We start from the raw sequence: 17,834 nt of genomic DNA, 5'->3' as shown, positions 1-17,834 counted from the left end.
TTATGCCCTCACGCCACCCAGTGGCCCGTTCGAAGTTTTGTCAGTATTGCCTATGGGGGTAGTACACGAGCCGGAGATTAAACTGAGTATGGGTCGAACCACTTATTCGGATCATAAATTCAGTCTAAGACACTGCCATACAATATTTTTTGACTCTAAGAAAGAAACGAATCTATAATTATGCTCTGACGCCACCCCTTGGCCCGTTCGAAATTTTGCCAGTATTGCCAAAGAGGGTGGTTCACGAGTTGGAGGAAAAACTGAGTATGGGACGAACTGCTTAATCGGATCATAAATTCGGTCATGGAGACTGCCATACAATATTTTGTGACCTTAAGAAAGAATCGGATCAATAATTATGCCCTCACCCCGCCTCGTAGCACGTTCGAAATTTTGCCAATGTGGCTAAAGGGGGTAGTACACGAGCCAGACGAAAAACTAACTATGGGCCGAATCACTGAATCGGATCATGAATTCGGTCAAGGAGACTGCAATACAATATTTTATGACCCTAAGAAATAATCGGATCAATAATTATTCCTCCAGGTCGAAATTTTGAAACTATTGCCAAAGAGGTAGTAAACGAGTCGGAGGAAAAACTGAGTATGGGTGGAACCACTGAATCGGATCATAAATTCGGTCATGGAGACTGCCATACAATATTTTATGACCCTAAGAAAGAATCGAATCAAGTATTATGCCCTCGCGCCACCACGTGGCACGTTCGAAATTTTGCTTGTATTGCCAAAAGGGGTAGTACACGACTCGGAGGAAAAACTGAGTACGGGTCGAACCAATGAATCGGATCATAAATTCGGTCTAAAAGACTGCCATACATTATTTTATGACCCTAAGAAAGAATCGGATCAATAACTATGCCCTTACGACACCTCGTGGCCCGTTCGAAATTTTGCCAGTATTGCCAAAGGGGGTAGTACACGAGCCGGAGATTAAACAGAGTATGGGTCGAACCACTTTATCGGATCACAAATTCGGTCATGGAGACTTCCATACAATATTTTATGACCCTAAGAAATAATCGGATCAATAATTATTCCCTGATGCCAGCCCGTGGCCCGTTCGAAATTTGACCCGTATTGCCAAAGGGGTTAGTACACGTGCCGGAGAAAAAACTGAGTATGGGTCGAACCACTGAATCGGATCATAAATTCGGTCATGGAGACTGTCATAAAATATTTTATGACCCTAAGAAATAATCGGATCAATAATTATGCCATCGCGCCACCACGTAGCACATTCGAAATTTTGCTAGTATTGCCAAAGGGGGTAGTACACGACTCGGAGGAAAAACTGAGTATGGGTCGAACCAATGAATCGGATCATAAATTCGGTCTAAAAGACTGCCATACAATATTTTATGACCCTAAGAAATAATCGGATCAATAATTATGCCCTGACGCCACCGCGTGGCCCGTTAGAAATTTTGCCAGTATTGCCAAAGGGGGTAGTACACGAGCCGGAGGAAATACTGAGGATGAGTCGAACCACTGAATCGGATCAAAAATTCGGTCACGGAGACTGCCATACAAAATTTTATGACCTTAAGAAATAATCGGATCAACAATTAATCCCTGACGACACCTCGTGGCTCGTTCGAAATTTTGCCAGTATTGTCAGAGGGGTTAATAAACGAGCCGGAAGAAAAACTGAGTATGGGTCGAACCAATGAATCGGATCATAAATTCGGTCTAAAAGACTGCCATACAATAGTTTATAACCCTAAGAAAGAATCGGATCAATAAATATACCCTGACGCCACCGCGTGGCCCGTTCGAAATTTTGCCAGTATTGCCAAAGGGGGTAGTACACGAGCCGGAGGAAATACTGAGGATGAGTCGAACGACTGAATCGGATCATAAATTCAGTCATGGAGACTGCCATACAATATTTTATGACCATAATAAAGAATCGGATCAATAATTATGCCCTGGCGCCACCCCATGGCCCGTTCGAAATTTTAGCCGTATTGCCAAAACGAGGTCGTACACGAGGCGGAGGAAAAACTGTGTATGGGTCGAACCACAGAATCGGATCTTAAATATGGTCATGGAGACTGCCATACAATATTTTATGAGCCTAATAAAGAATCGGATCATTAAATTATGCCCTCACGTCGCCCGTTTGAAATTTTGGTCGTATTGCCAAAGGGGGTAGTACACGAGCCGGAGGAAAACTGGGTATGGGTCGAACCACTGAATCGAATCATAAATTCGGTCATGGAGACTGCCATACTATATTTCATAAGCCTAAGAAAGAATCGGATCAGTAATTATGCCCTCACGCCACCCCGTGGCCCGTTCGAAGTTTTGTCAGTATTGCCAATGGGGGTAGTACACGAGCCGGAGATTAAACTGAGTATGGGTCTAACCACTTAATCGGATCATAAATTCGGTCATGTAGACGGCCATACAATATTTTATGACCCTAAGAAAGAATCGGATTAATAATTATTCCCTGATGCCACCCCGTGGCCCGTTCGAAATTTGGCCCTTATTGCCAAAGGGGTACACGAGCCGGAGGAAAAACTGAGTATTGGTCGAAACACTGAATCGGATCATAAATTTTGTCATGGAGACTGTCATACAATATTTTATGACCCAAAGAAATAATAGGATCAATAATTAAGCCCTCGCGCCACCACGTGGCACGTTTGAAATTTTGAAAGTATTGCCAAAGGGGGTAGTACACGACTCGAAGGAAAAACTGAGTATGGGTTGAACCAATGAATTGGATCATATCCTTCGATGGCTTCCTTATGAAAACATCCATTTTTATTTGGGTATAGACGGTATCTCTTTATTCTTCGTGATATTGACCACATTTCGGATCCCTATTTTCATTTTAGTGGGTTGGTCTGGTATGAGAAGTTATGGGAATGAGTATATTACAGCATCTCTAATTCGCGAATTTCTAATGATCGCCGTGTTCCGCATGCTGGATCCTATTCTATTCTATGTTCTTCCCGAAAGCGTGCTAATCCCTATGTTGTGCGGAGCTGAGCATCTTATGGTCATTGAAACTGCCATACATTATTTTATGACCCTAAAGAATCGGATCAATAATTATGCCCTCACGCCACCCCGTGGCCCGTTCGAAATTTTGCCAGTATTGCCAAAAGAGGGTAGTACACGAGCCGGTGATTAAACTGAGTATGGGTCGAACCACTAAAACGGATCATAAATTCGGTCTAAGAGACTGCCATACAATATTTTCTGACTCTAAGAAAGATTCGGATCTATAATTATGCTCTGAAGCCACCCCGTGACCCGTTCGAAACTTCGCCAGTATTGCCAAAGAGGGTGGTACACGAGTCGGAGGAAAAACTGAGTATGGGTCGAACCGCTTAATCGGATCATAAATTCGGTCATGGAGACTGCCATACAATATTTTGAGACCTTAAGAAAGAATCGGATCAATAATTATGCCCTCACCTCACTTCGTAGCCCGTTCGAAATTTTGCCAGTGTGGCTAAAGGGGATCGGATCAATAATTATTCCTCCAGGTCGAAAATTTGACCCTATTGCCAAAGAGGTAGTAAACGAGTCGGAGGAAAAACTGAGTATGGGTGGAACCACTGAATCGGATCATAAATTCGGTCATGGAGACTGCCATACAATATTTTACGACCCTAAGAAAGAATCGGATCAAGTATTATGCCCTCGTGCCACCACGTGGCACGTTCGAACTTTTGCCCGTATTGCCAAAGGGGGTAGTACACGAGCCGGAGGAAAAACTGCGTATGGGTCGAACCACTGAATCGGATCATAAAATCGGTCATGGAGACTGCCATATAATATTTTATGAGCCTAAGAAAGAATCGGATCAATAATTAAGCCCTTACGCCACCCCGTCGCCCGTTCGAAATTTTGGACGTAATGCCAAAGGGGGTAGTACACGAGCTGGAGGAAAACTGCGTATGGGTCGAACCACTGAATCGAATCATAAATTCGGTCATGGAGACCGCCATACAATATTTTATGACCCTAAGAAAGAATCGGATCAATAATAATGCCCTCACGCCACCCCGTCGTCGTTCGAAATTTTGGACGTACTGCCAAAGCGGGTAGTACACGAGATGGAGGAAAAACTGCGTATGGGTCGAACCACTGAATCGAATCATAAATTCGGTCATGGAGACCGCCATACAATATTTTATGACCCTAAGAAAGAATCAGATCAATAATTATGCCCTCACGCCACCCCGTGGCCCGTTCAAAATTTTGCCAGTATTGCCAACGGAGGTAGTACACGAGCCGGAGGAAAAACTGAGTATGGGTCGAACCACCGAATCGGATCATAAATTCGGTCATGGAGACTGCCATAAAATATTTTATGACCCTAAAATAGAATCAGATCAATATTTATACCCTCACGCCACCCCGTGGCCCGTTCAAAATTTTCCCAGTATTGCCAAAGGGGGATAGTACACGAGACGGGGGAAAAACTGTGTATGGGTCGAACCACTGAATCGGATCATAAATTCGGTCATGGAGTCCGCCATACAATATTTTATGACCTTAAGAAAGAATCGGATCAATAATTATGCCCTCACGCCACCCCGTCGTCGTTCGAAATTTTGGACGTATTGCCAAAGCGGGTAGTACACGAGCTGGAGGAAAAACTGCGTATGGGTCGAACCACTGAATCGAATCATAAATTCAGTCATGGAGACCGCCATACAATATTTTATGACCCTAAGAAAGAATCGGATCAATAATTATGCCCTCACGCCATCCCGTCGTCGTTCGAAATTTTGGACGTATTGCCAAAGCGGGTAGTACACGAGCTGGAGGAAAAACTGCGTATGGGTCGAACCACTGAATCGAATCATAAATTCGGTCATGGAGACCGCCATACAATATTTTATGACCCTAAGAAAGAATCGGATCAATAATTATGCCCTCACGCCACCCCGTGGCCCGTTCGAAATTTTGCCAGTATTGTCAACGGAGGTAGTACACGAGCCGGAGGAAAAACTGAGTATTGGTCGAACCACCGAATCGGATCATAAATTCGGTCTTGGAGACTGCCATAAAATATTTTATGACCCTAAAATAGAATCAGATCAATATTTATACCCTCACGCCACCCGTGGCCCGTTCAAAATTTTCCCAGTATTGCCAAAGGGGGGTAGTACACGAGACGGGGGAAAAACTGTGTATGGGTCGAACCACTGAATCGGATCATAAATTCGGTCATGGAGACTGCCATACAATATTTTTTGACCCTAAAATATAATCGGATCAATAATTATGCCCTCACGCCACCCCGTGGCCCGTTTGAAATTTTAGCAGTATTGCCAAAGCGGGGTAGTACACCAGGCGGGGGAAAAACTGCGTATGGGTCGAACCACTGAATCGGATCATAAATTTGGTCATGGAGACTGCCATACAATATTTTATGACCCTAAAATATAATCGGATCAATAATTATGCCCTCACGCCACCCCGTGGCCCATTCGAAATTTTTGCAGTATTGCCAAAGCCGGGTAGTACACTAGGCAGGGAAAAAACTGTGTACGGGTCGAACCACTGAATCGGATCATAAATTTGGTCGTGGAGACAGCCATAAATTATTTGTGAGCCTAAGAAAGAATTGGATCAATAAATTATGCCATCACGCCACCACGTCGCCCTTTCGAAATTTTGGTCCTATTGCCAAAGGGAGTAGTACACGAGCCGGAGGAAAACTGCGTATGGATCGAACCACTGATTCGAATCATAAATTCGGTCATGGAAACTGCCATACAATTTTTTATGACCCTAAGAAATAATCGGATCAATAACTATGCCCTCACGCCACCCGTGGCCCGTTCGAATTTTTGCTAGTATTGCCAAAGGGGGTAGTACACGAGCCGGAGGAAAATCTGAGGATGGATCAAACCACTGAATCGGATCATAAATTCGGTCATGGAGACTGCCATACAATATTTCATAAGCCTAAGAAAGAATCGGATCAATAATTATGCCCTCACGCCACCCCGTGGCCCGTTCGAAGTTTTGTCAGAATTGCCAATGGGGGTAGTACACGAGCCGGAGATTAAACTGAGTATGGGTCGAACCACTTAATCGGATCATAAATTCGGTCTAAGACACTGCCATACAATATTTTCTGACTCTAAGAAAGAATCGAATCTATAATTATGCTCTGACGCCACCCCGTGGCCCGTTCTAAATTTTGCCAGTATTGCCAAAGAGGGTGGTACACGAGTAGGAGGAAAAACTGAGTATGGGACGAACTACTTAATCGGATCATAAATTCGGTCATGGAGACTGCCATACAATATTTTGTGACCTTAAGAAAAAATCGGATCAATAATTATGCCCTCACCCCACCTCGTAGCCCGTTCGAAATTTTGCCAGTGTGGCTAATGGGGGTAGTACACGAGCCAGACGAAAAACTGAGTATCGGCCGAATCATTGAATCGGATAATAAATTCGGTCATGGAGACTGCAATACAATATTTTATGACCCTTAGAAATAATCGGATCAATAATTATTCCTCCAGGTCGAAATTTTGACACTATTGCCAAAGAGGTAGTAAACGAGTCGGAGGAAAAACTGAGTATGGGTGGAACCACTGAATCGGATCATATATTCGGACATGGAGACTGCCATACAATATTTTACGACTCTAAGAAAGAATCGGATCAAGTATTATGCCCTCGCACCACCACGTGGCACGTTCGAAATTTTGCTAGTATTGCCAAAGGGGGTAGAACACGACTCGAAGGAAAAACTAAGTATGGGTCGAACCAATGAATCGGATCATAAATTCGGTCTAAAAGACTGCCATACAATATTTTATGACCCTAAGAAAGAATCGGATCAATAATTATGCCCTGACGCCACCCTCGTGGCCCGTTCGAAATTTTGCCAGTATTGCCAAAGGGGGTAGTACACGAGCCAGAGATTAAACTGAGTATGGGTCGAACCACTTAATCGGATTATAAATTCGGTCATGGAGACTGCCATACAATATTTTATGACCCTAAATAATCGGATCAATAATTATGCCCTCACGCCACCACCTGGCCCGTTCGAAATTTTGTCAGTATTGCCAAAAGGGGGTAGTACACGAGCCGGAGATTAAACTGAGTATGGGTCGAACCACTTAATCGGATCATAAATTCGGTCATGGAGGCTGCCATACAATATTTTGTGACCTTAAACTGAGTATGGGTCGAACCAATTAATCGGATCATAAATTCGGTCATGGAGACTGCCATACAATATTTTATGACCCTAAAGAATCGGATCAATAATTATGCCCTCACGCCACCCCGTGGCCCGTTCGAAATTTTGCCAGTATTGCCAAAAGGGGGTAGTACACGAGCCGGAAATTATACTGAGTTTGGGTCAAACCACTAAATCAGATCATAAATTCGGTCATGGAGACTGCCATACATTATTTTATGACCCTAAGAATTAATCGGATCAATAATTATTCCCTAATGCCAGCCCGTGGCCCGTTCGAAATTTGGCCCGTATTGCCAAAGGGGTTAGTACACGAGCCGGAGGAAAAACTGAGTATGGGTCGAACCACTGAATCTGATGATAAATTCGGTCATGGAGACTGCCATACAATATTTTACGACCCTAGGAAAGAATCGGATCAAGTATTATGCCCTCGCGCCACCATGTGGCACGTTCGAAATTTTGCTAGTATTGCCAAAAGGGGTAGTACACGACTCGGAGGAAAAACTGAGTATGGGTCGAACCAATGAATCGGATCATAAATTCGGTCTAAAAGACTGCCATACAATATTTTATGACCCTAAGAAAGAATCGGATCAATAATTATGCCTTGACACCACCTCGTGGCCCGTTCGAAATTCTGCCAGTATTGCCAAAGGGGGTAGTACACTAGCCGGAGGAAATACTGAGGATGAGTCGAACCACTGAATCGGATCATAAATTCGGTCATGGAGACTACCATACAATATTTTATGACCTTAAGAAATAATCAAATCAACAATTATTCCCTGACGACACCTCGTGGCTCGTTCGAAATTTTGCCAGTATTGTCATAGGGGGTAGTAAACGAGCCTGAAGAAAAACTGAGTGGGTCGAACCACTTAATCGGATCATAAATTCGGTCATGGAGACTGCCATACAATATTTTATAACCATAAGAAAGAACCGGATCAATTATTATGCCCTGGCGCCACCCCGTGGCCCGTTCGAAATTTTAGCAGTATTGCCAAAGCGGGGTGGTACACGAGGCGGGGGAAAAACAGTGTATGGGTCGAACCACTGAATCGGATCATAAATTTGATCATGGAGACTGGCATACAATATTTTATGAGCCTATGAAAGAATCAGATCAATAAATTATGCCCTCACTCCACCACGTCGCCCGTTCGAAATTTTGGTCTTATTGCTAAAGGGGTAGTACACGAGCCGGAGGAAAACTGCGTATGGGTTGAACCTCTGAATCGAATCATAAATTCGCTCATAGAGACTTCCATACAATATTTTATGACCCTAAGAAAGAATCGAATCAATAATTATGCCCTCACGCCACCCCGTCGCCCGTTCGATTTTTTGCTAGTATTGTCAATGTACACGAGCCGGAGGAAAAACTGAGGATGGATCAAACCACTGAATCGGATCGTAAATTCGGTCATTAAGACTGTCATACAATATTTCATAAGCCTAAGAATTAATCGGATCAATAATTATGCCCTCACGCCACCCCGTGGCCAGTTCGAAGTTTTGTCGGTATTGCCAATGGGGGTAGTACACGAGCCGGAGATTAAACTGAGTATGTGTCGAACCACTTAATCGGATCATAAATTCGGTCATGTAGACTGCCATACAATATTTTATGACCCTAAGAAAGAATCGGATTAATAATTATTCCCTGATGCCACCCCGTGGCCCGTTCGAAATTTGGCCCATATTGCCAAAAGGGTACACGAGCCGGAGGAAAAACTGAGTATTGGTCAAATCACTTAATCGGATCATAAATTTTGTCATGGAGACTGTCATACAATATTTTATGACCCTAAGAAATAATCGGATCAATAATTATTCCTCCAGGTCGAAATTTAGACACTATTGCCAAAGAGGTAGCAAAAACGAGCCGGAGAAAAAACTGATTATGGGTGGAACCGCTGAATCGGATCATAAATTCGGTCATGGAGACTGACATACAATATTTTATGACCCTAAGAAATAATCGGATCAATAATTACTCCTCCAGGTCGAAATTTTGACACTATTGCCAAAGAGGTAGTAAACGAGCCGGAGGAAAAACTGAGTATGGGTGGAACCACTGAATCGGATCATAAATTCGGTCATGGAGACTTCCATACAATATTTTACGACCCTTAGAAAGAATCGGATCAAGTATTATGCCATCGCGCCACCACGTGGCACGTTCGAAATTTTGCTATTATTGCCAAAGGGGGTAGTACACGACTCGGAGGAAAAACTGAGTATGGGTCGAACCAATGAATCGGATCATAAATTCTTTTTAAAAGACTGCCATACAATATTTTATAACCCTAAGAAAGAATCGGATCAATAATTATGCTCTGACGCCACCTCGTGGCCCGTTCGAAATTTTGCTAGTATTGCCAAAAAGGGGTAGTACACGAGCCGGAGATTAAACTGAGTATGGGTCGAACCACTTAATCGGATCATAAATTCGGTCATGGTGACTGCCTTACATTATTTTATGACCCAAAGAAATAATCGGAATATTCCCTGATACCAGCCCGTGGCCCATTCGAAATTTGGCCCGTATTGCCAAAGGGGTTAATACACGAGCCGGAGGAAAAACTGAGTGTGGGTCGAACCACTGAATCGGATCATAAATGCGGTCATGGAGACTGTCGTACAATATTTTATGACCCTAAAATATAATCGGATCAATAATTATGCCCTCACGCCACCCCCGTGGCCCATTCGAAATTTTTGCTGTATTGCCAAAGCGGGGTAGTACACTAGGCAGGGAAAAAACTGTGTATGGGTCGAACCACTGAATCGGATCATAAATTTGGTCGTGGAGACTGCCATAAAATATTTGTGAGCCTAAGAAAGAATTGGATCAATAAATTATGCCCTCACGCCACCACGTCGCCCTTTCGAAATTTTGGTCGTATTGCCAAAGGGAGTAGTACACGAGCCGGAGGAAAACTGCGTATGGATCGAACCACTGATTCGAATCATAAATTCGGTCATGGAAACTGCCATACAATTTTTTATGACCCTAAGAAATAATCGGATCAATAACTATGCCCTCACGCCACCCGTGGCCCGTTCGAATTTTTGCTAGTATTGCCAAAGGGGGTAGTACACGAGCCGGAGGAAAATCTGAGGATGGATCAAACCACTGAATCGGATCATAAATTCGGTCATGGAGACTGCCATACAATATTTCATAAGCCTAAGAAAGAATCGGATCAATAATTATGCCCTCACGCCACCCCGTGGCCCGTTCGAAGTTTTGTCAGTATTGCCAATGGGGGTAGTACACGAGCCGGAGATTAAACTGAGTATGGGTCGAATCACTTAATCGGATCATAAATTCGGTCTAAGACACTGCCATACAATATTTTCTGACTCTAAGAAAGAATCGAATCTATAATTATGCTCTGACGCCACCCCGTGGCCCGTTCTAAATTTTGCCGGTATTGCCAAAGAGGGTGGTACACGAGTAGGAGGAAAAACTGAGTATGGGACGAACTACTTAATCGGATCATAAATTCGGTCATGGAGACTGCCATACAATATTTTGTGACCTTAAGAAAAAATCGGATCAATAATTATGCCCTCACCCCACCTCGTAGCCCGTTCAAAATTTTGCCAGTGTGGCTAATGCGGGTAGTACACGAGCCAGACGAAAAACTGAGTATGGGCCGAATCATTGAATCGGATAATAAATTCGGTCATGGAGACTGCAATACAATATTTTATGACCCTTAGAAATAATCGGATCAATAATTATTCCTCCAGGTCGAAATTTTGACACTATTGCCAAAGAGGTAGTAAACGAGTCGGAGGAAAAACTGAGTATGGGTGGAACCACTGAATCGGATCATATATTCGGTCATGGAGACTGCCATACAATATTTTACGACTCTAAGAAAGAATCGGATCAAGTATTATGCCCTCGCACCACCACGTGGCACGTTCGAAATTTTGCTAGTATTGCCAAAGGGGGTAGAACACGACTCGAAGGAAAAACTAAGTATGGGTCGAACCAATGAATCGGATCATAAATTCGGTCTAAAAGACTGCCATACAATATTTTATGACCCTAAGAAAGAATCGGATCAATAATTATGCCCTGACGCCACCTCGTGGCCCGTTCGAAATTTTGCCAGTATTGCCAAAGGGGGTAGTACACGAGCCAGAGATTAAACTGAGTATGGGTCGAACCACTTAATCGGATTATAAATTCGGTCATGGAGACTGCCATACAATATTTTATGACCCTAAATAATCGGATCAATAATTATGCCCTCACGCCACCACCTGGCCCGTTCGAAATTTTGTCAGTATTGCCAAAAGGGGGTAGTACACGAGCCGGAGATTAAACTGAGTATGGGTCGAACCACTTAATCGGATCATAAATTCGGTCATGGAGGCTGCCATACAATATTTTGTGACCTTAAACTGAGTATGGGTCGAACCAATTAATCGGATCATAAATTCGGTCATGGAGACTGCCATACAATATTTTATGACCCTAAAGAATCGGATCAATAATTATGCCCTCACGCCACCCCGTGGTCCGTTCGAAATTTTGCCAGTATTGCCAAAAGGGGGTAGTACACGAGCCGGAAATTATACTGAGTTTGGGTCAAACCACTAAATCAGATCATAAATTCGGTCATGGAGACTGCCATACATTATTTTATGACCCTAAGAATTAATCGGATCAATAATTATTCCCTAATGCCAGCCCGTGGCCCGTTCGAAATTTGGCCCGTATTGCCAAAGGGGTTAGTACACGAGCCGGAGGAAAAACTGAGTATGGGTCGAACCACTGAATCTGATGATAAATTCGGTCATGGAGACTGCCATACAATATTTTACGACCCTAGGAAAGAATCGGATCAAGTATTATGCCCTCGCGCCACCATGTGGCACGTTCGAAATTTTGCTAGTATTGCCAAAAGGGGTAGTACACGACTCGGAGGAAAAACTGAGTATGGGTCGAACCAATGAATCGGATCATAAATTCGGTCTAAAAGACTGCCATACAATATTTTATGACCCTAAGAAAGAATCGGATCAATAATTATGCCTTGACACCACCTCGTGGCCCGTTCGAAATTCTGCCAGTATTGCCAAAGGGGGTAGTACACTAGCCGGAGGAAATACTGAGGATGAGTCGAACCACTGAATCGGATCATAAATTCGGTCATGGAGACTACCATACAATATTTTATGACCTTAAGAAATAATCAGATCAACAATTATTCCCTGACGACACCTCGTGGCTCGTTCGAAATTTTGCCAGTATTGTCATAGGGGGTAGTAAACGAGCCTGAAGAAAAACTGAGTGGGTCGAACCACTTAATCGGATCATAAATTCGGTCATGGAGACTGCCATACAATATTTTATAACCATAAGAAAGAACCGGATCAATTATTATGCCCTGGCGCCACCCCGTGGCCCGTTCGAAATTTTAGCAGTATTGCCAAAGCGGGGTGGTACACGAGGCGGGGGAAAAACAGTGTATGGGTCGAACCACTGAATCGGATCATAAATTTGGTCATGGAGACTGGCATACAATATTTTATGAGCCTATGAAAGAATCAGATCAATAAATTATGCCCTCACTCCACCACGTCGCCCGTTCGAAATTTTGGTCTTATTGCTAAAGGGGTAGTACACGAGCCGGAGGAAAACTGCGTATGGGTTGAACCTTTGAATCGAATCATAAATTCGCTCATAGAGACTTCCATACAATATTTTATGACCCTAAGAAAGAATCGAATCAATAATTATGCCCTCACGCCACCCCGTGGCCCGTTCGATTTTTTGCTAGTATTGTCAATGTACACGAGCCGGATGAAAAACTGAGGATGGATCAAACCACTGAATCGGATCGTAAATTCGGTCATTAAGACTGTCATACAATATTTCATAAGCCTAAGAATTAATCGGATCAATAATTATGCCCTCACGCCACCCCGTGGCCAGTTCGAAGTTTTGTCGGTATTGCCAATGGGGGTAGTACACGAGCCGGAGATTAAACTGAGTATGTGTCGAACCACTTAATCGGATCATAAATTCGGTCATGTAGACTGCCATACAATATTTTATGACCCTAAGAAAGAATCGGATTAATAATTATTCCCTGATGCCACCCCGTGGCCCGTTCGAAATTTGGCCCATATTGCCAAAAGGGTACACGAGCCGGAGGAAAAACTGAGTATTGGTCAAATAACTTAATCGGATCATAAATTTTGTCATGGAGACTGTCATACAATATTTTATGACCCTAAGAAATAATCGGATCAATAATTATTCCTCCAGGTCGAAATTTAGACACTATTGCCAAAGAGGTAACAAACGAGCCGGAGAAAAAACTGATTATGGGTGGAACCGCTGAATCGGATCATAAATTCGGTCATGGAGACTGACATACAATATTTTATGACCCTAAGAAATAATCGGATCAATAATTACTCCTCCAGGTCGAAATTTTGACACTATTGCCAAAGAGGTAGTAAACGAGCCAGAGGAAAAACTGAGTATGGGTGGAACCACTGAATCGGATCATAAATTCGGTCATGGAGACTTCCATACAATATTTTACGACCCTAAGAAAGAATCGGATCAAGTACTATGCCATCGAGCCACCACGTGGCACGTTCGAAATTTTGCTAGTATTGCCAAAGGGGTAGTACACGACTCGGAGGAAAAACTGAGTATGGGTCGAACCAATGAATCGGATCATAAATTCGGTTTAAAAGACTGCCATACAATATTTTATAACCCTAAGAAAGAATCGGATCAATAATTATGCTCTGACGCCACCTCGTGGCCCGTTCGAAATTTTGCTAGTATTGCCAAAAAGGGGTAGTACACGAGCCGGAGATTAAACTGAGTATGGGTCGAACCACTTAATCGGATCATAAATTCGGTCATGGTGACTGCCATACATTATTTTATGACCCTAAGAAATAATCGGAATATTCCCTGATGCCAGCCCGTGGCCCATTCGAAATTTGGCCCGTATTGCCAAAGGGGTTAATACACGAGCCGGAGGAAAAACTGAGTGTGGGTCGAACCACTGAATCGGATCATAAATGCGGTCATGGAGACTGTCGTACAATATTTAATGACCCTAAGAAATAATCGGATCAATAATTATGCCCTCGCGCCGCCATGTGGCACGTTCGAAATTTTGCTAGTATTGCCAAAGGGGGTAGTACAAGAATCGGAGGAAAAACTGAGTATGGGTCGAACCAATGAATCGGATCATAAATTCGGTCTAAAAGACTGCCATAAAATATTTTATGACCCTATGAAAGAATCGGATCAATAATTATGCCCTGACGCCACCTCGTGGCCCGTTCGAAATTTTGCCAGTATTGCCAAAGAAGGTATTACATGAGCCGGAGGAAATACTGAGGATGAGTCGAACCACTGAATCGGATCATAAATTCGGTCATGGAGACTGCAATACAATATTTTATGACCCTAAGAAATAATCGGATCAATAATTATTCCTCCAGGTCGAAATTTTTACACTATTGCCAAAAAGATAGTAAACGAGCCGAAGGAAAAACTGTGTATGTGTGGAACCACTGAATCGGATCAAAAATTCGGTCTAAAAGACTGCCATACAATATTTTATGACCCTAAAAAAAAATCGGATCAATAATTATGCCCTGACGCCACCTAGTGGCCCGTTCGAAATTTTTCCAGTATTGCCAAAGGGGGTAGTGCACGAGCCGGATGAAATACTGAGGATGAGTCTAACCACTGAATCGGATTATAAATTCGGTCATGGAGACTGCCATACAATATTTTATGGCCCTAAGAAATAATCGGATCAACAATTATTCCCTGACGACACCTCGTGGCTCGTTATTAATTTTGCCAGTATTGTCATAGGGGGTAGTAAACGAGCCGGAAGAAAAACTGAGTATGGGTCGAACCACCGAATCGGATCATAAATTCGGTCATGGAGACTGCCATACAATATTTTATGACCATAAGAAAGAATCGGATCAATAATTATGCCCTGGCGCTACCCCGTGGCCCGTTCAAATTTTAGCAATATTGCCAAAGCGGGGTAGTACACGAGGCGGGGGAAAAACTGTGTATGGGTCGAACCACTGAATCGGATCATAAATTTGGTCATGGAGACTGCCATACAATATTTTATGGGCCTAAGAAAGAATCGGATCAATAAATTATGCCCTCACGCCACCACGTCGCCCGTTCAAAATTTTGGTCGTATTGCCAAAGGGGGTAGTACACGAGCCGGAGGAAAACTGCGTATGGGTCGAACCACTGAATCAAATCATAAATTCGGTCACGGAGACTTCCATACAATATTTTATGACCCTAAGAAAGAATCGGATCAATAATTATGCCCTCACGCCACCCCGTGGCCCGTTATGCCCTCACGCCACCTCGTGGCCCGTTCGAAATTTTGCCAGTATTGCCAAAGGGGGTAGTACATGAGCCAGAGGAAAAACTGAGAATGGGTCGAATCACTGAATCGGATCATAAATTCGGTCATGGAGACTGTCATACAATATTTTATGACCCTAAGAAAGAATCAGATTAATAATTACTCTCTGACGCCACCCCGTGGCCCGTTCGAAATTTTGCAAGTATTGCCAAAGGGGGTAGTACACGAGCCGGAGGAAAAACTGAGTATGGGTTGAACCATTGAATCAGATCATAAATTCGGTAATGGAGTCTGCCATACAATATTTTAAGACCCTAAGAAAGAATTGGATCAATAAGTATGCCCTCACGCCACCCCGTGGCGCGTTCGAAATTTTGGAAGTATTGCCAAAGAGGGTAGTATACGAGCCGAAGGAAAAAAAACTGAGAATGGGGCGAATAACTGAATAGAATCATAAATTCGGTCATGGATACTTCCATACAATATTTTGTGACCCTAAGAAAGAATCGGCTTGATAATTATTCCCTCACGCCACCTCATGGCCTTTTCGAAATTTTGCCACCAAAGGGGGTACCGTACACGAGCCGGAGGAAAAACTGAGTATGAGCTGAACCACTGAATCGGATCATTAATTCGATTATGGAGACTGCCATACAATATTTTATGGCCCCAAGAAAGAATCGGATCAATAAGTATGCCCTCACGCCACCCTTTGACCCGTTCGAAATTTTGCCTGTATTGACAAAAGGGGTAGTACACTAGCCGGAGGAAAAATTAAGTATGTGTGGAACCACTTAATCGGATCATAAATTCGGTCATGGAGACTGCCATACAATATTTGTGGCCCCTAGAAAGAATCGGATCAATAATTATGCCCTCACGCCACCCCGTGGCCCGTTCGAAAATTAGCCAGTATTGCCAAAGTGGGTAGTTCACGAGCCGCAGGAAAAACTGAGTATGGGTCGAACGACTGAATCGGATCATAAATTCGGTTATGGAGACTGTCATACAATATTTTATGGCCCTAAGAAAGAATCATATCAATAATTATGCCCTCACGCCACCCCGTGGCTCGTTTGAAATTTTGCCCGTATTGCCAAAGGGGGTAGTACACAAACCGGAGGAAAAACTGAGTATGGGTTGAACCACTGAATCAGACCATAAATTCGGTCATGAAGACTGTCATACAATATTTTGTGACCCTAAGAAAGAATCGGATCGATAATTATGCCCTCACGCCAGCCCGTGGCCCGTTCGAAATTTTGTCAGTATTTCCAAAGGGGTAGTACACGAGCCGGAGGAAAAACTGAGTCTGGGTCGAACCGCTGAATCGTATAATAAATTCGTTCATGCAGACAGCCATACAATATTTTATGGCCCTACGAAAGAATCGGATTAATAATTATGTCCTCACGCCACCTCGTGGCTCGTTCGAAATTTTGCCAGTATTACTAAAGGGGGTAGTACACGAGCCGGTTGGCATAATTATAAAGTCACAGTAGCTCATAAGTGAATAATATAGAACATTAAGTACGTGATTATTCATCTAAATTAGTTGTTTGAAAATATAACTTATTAGCCCTAATCGAGGAGGTTGGCATAATTATAAAGTAACTTTTATATATTAAAAAGAGGATTGAATCATTCTCACAAACTTACTATTCCATTTACTATTTAATATTTTAATATTTTATTAATTATTTTAACATAAATCACTACTAGAGAATTTCATAAATAATAATAATGGTTTTTATTTCCTTAATTTTACTTTTTTTTTAACTAATTAAAATATTTAACAAACTATATTTTTAAACACTAAACTTTGACAAGAGTTAGCTTTACATATTTTATTTGTTGGTTAAACGATTTTCTTAGACTTTGGTTTCATACTTTTTATAGTCCGTCTATACAATGACCGAAACGTTTTTTATGATATAAAAATATTCCATCGTCGCATGGTTTTATATCCGTGTTTCAAGGTTTAATACCTCACCTTTAAAATATTTTTTTTGGCTTACTAATTCATGCTTACGAATTTGTGTTGGCACCGCTGATACTAATCAAATTTGTGTTGGTTTGCAGTTGTAATGTGTCGGTTTTTTTGGTACTACATATGATAATTTGTTGTATTTTGGCATTGTCGGGTTTATTTCTTTTGTTTAGTTTCGATGTCGTAACTTGATACAAACTGACTTCGCA

At 42.6% G+C, this 17,834-nt stretch overlaps 1 long non-coding RNA gene across 2 annotated transcripts; it reads right to left on the bottom strand.

Annotated features, from left to right (window-relative positions):
• Positions 1 to 3,357: 3,357 nt before the first annotated feature.
• Positions 3,358 to 16,974, bottom strand: LOC143586527 (uncharacterized). 2 transcript variants are annotated; one of them, XR_013144722.1, is made up of 2 exons: positions 16,700 to 16,974; positions 3,358 to 3,456 (listed from the first exon to the last, which is right to left on the bottom strand). It is a non-coding gene; the product is annotated as an uncharacterized LOC143586527 (long non-coding RNA). The 2 variants fall into 2 exon arrangements; XR_013144721.1 differs by lacking the exon at positions 16,700 to 16,974 and adding an exon at positions 3,690 to 3,858.
• Positions 16,975 to 17,834: the final 860 nt, after the last annotated feature.

This window comes from Bidens hawaiensis, unplaced genomic scaffold, assembly GCF_021521415.1.
Source record: "Bidens hawaiensis isolate Kalapana, Puna unplaced genomic scaffold, B.hawaiensis_p1.1 tig00034688_1, whole genome shotgun sequence".
NCBI lineage: Eukaryota > Viridiplantae > Streptophyta > Magnoliopsida > Asterales > Asteraceae > Bidens > Bidens hawaiensis.
The sequence above is the reverse complement of the archived record's forward strand: the minus strand, read 5'-3'. Positions and strand labels throughout refer to the sequence as shown.